This window comes from Ranitomeya variabilis, chromosome 3, assembly GCF_051348905.1.
Source record: "Ranitomeya variabilis isolate aRanVar5 chromosome 3, aRanVar5.hap1, whole genome shotgun sequence".
NCBI classification, from domain to species: Eukaryota; Metazoa; Chordata; class Amphibia; order Anura; family Dendrobatidae; genus Ranitomeya; species Ranitomeya variabilis.
The window spans coordinates 564158914-564160696 of record NC_135234.1 but is presented as its reverse complement, the minus strand read 5'-3'; the positions used below and the strand labels follow the sequence as shown (position 1 = coordinate 564160696).

The following is a 1783-nucleotide window of genomic DNA, read 5'->3' as shown; positions in this document are numbered from 1 at the left end:
GTCTGTTTCTTCCTCTACCAGGCTTAGTTAGTCCTCCGGCTGGCGCGTGGCATTTAGGAAGCCGTAGGTATGCTCCCTGGCTACTATTAGTTGTGTGGTAGATTTAGCTCACGGTCAACTCGAGTTTCCATCACCCGAGAGCTCGTTCGTTATTTATATGTTTCTTACGTTCCCTTGCCATTGGGAACCATGACAGTTAACATAATTTAATGTTAAAATATTTTTTTTTACATTTTACATACACAATAGGTTGTGGCACACGGAGGACACAAAAGAAAGAAGGTCCCTAGCCGTCTGTCGTCGCCACAACTGCCAGTGGTAAATATCAAATTAGAAATATTCTATCCAATATTTATCAACAATCTATCTATTCACTTTCTATCTACTATACCTATAAACTATCTATCAACTATCTATCGCTCCATCTATTTGTCTATCTATATCTATGTATCTATCTATCTATCTATCTATCTATCTATCTATCTATCTATCTATCTATCTATATCTATGTATCTATCTATTTATCTATCAATATCTATGTATCTATCTATCTATGTATCTATATATCTATCTATATCTATCTATCTATCTATCTATCTATCTATCTATCTATCTATATCTATGTATCTATCTATCTATGTATCTATATATCTATCTATATCTACCCATCTATATTTATGTATCTATCTATCTATATCTATGTATCTATCTATCTATATCTATGTATCTATCTATCTATATCTATGTATCTATCTATCTATATCAGAACCTAATAATTGTATGGAGCAGAACAATATTGTATCATACAATTATTAGGTTCTGTAGAAGGACGTAGATCTGGGGATTTATTATGATGGAATATAGGCTGAACTGGATGGACAAATGTCTTTTTTCGGCCTTACTAACTATGTTACTATGTTACTATGTTACTATCTATGTATCTATCTATTGCTATATCTATATATCTATCTATCTCTGTATATATGAATATGGCCATCCAGTGAAATTGACACTATCAACATAACTTTTTGTGTTTACATAGTCCAAGTCAGCGGCCAAAAAAAAAAGGATTGTCGTTGACGAAGAGCCATTGACTATCCACAACGAGACACTGATCAACCTTGTGGAAGCCAACCCCTCCATATGGGACCAGAGCGACAGCTCCCACCATGACATTGTGAAGAACCGGAAGTTGTGGGATCAAATAATCTGTCACTTTGATCCCCGATACATGGAGAAGTCGACAACCTCAAAGAAAAAAATTGGTAAATATTGGTGACGTAACTTTGGAAAATGTTAAAAAAAAAATCTATCCTAGCAACCTATCCACTTGTTGTCTATCTCTCAATTATCAACTATCTGTACACTATATATCAATCTATCTATACACTATTTATAAACTATTTCTTAACTATCTATCTACTATTTATATATCAACTATCCTAGCAAACTATGAAAAATGTTTCCTATATCTTAAAACTATCTATCTACTATTTTTATATATATATATTTTTTTTTTTAAATTGAAAGCCGATGCTGTCCATACCCGTTGGAAGTCCATCCGCGATCGCTTTGTCCGTGAACAGTCAGAATGCACCAAGCGGATCCAGTGGTAAACGGGTGACCCCGTATGTGCATTACGACCAACTGCTCTTTCTTCAAAAAACATTGTCTCAGCGCTCGTAAGTACAAATAGGTCTGTGTGTGAGACAAAATTGTTTAAAGGAAACTAATTTACTTTTTTTGTTGTTTTTTTTTGGGTTACAGCACGATATGCAGTACC

At 34.2% G+C, this 1783-nt stretch overlaps 1 long non-coding RNA gene across 1 annotated transcript; it reads left to right on the top strand.

The window, feature by feature from the left end:
• Nucleotides 1–247: 247 nt before the first annotated feature.
• LOC143818388 (uncharacterized) lies at nt 248–1145 on the top strand. The gene is made up of 2 exons (XR_013224508.1): nt 248–318; nt 1043–1145. It is a non-coding gene; the product is annotated as an uncharacterized LOC143818388 (long non-coding RNA).
• The last annotated feature ends 638 nt before the right edge of the window (nt 1146–1783 follow it).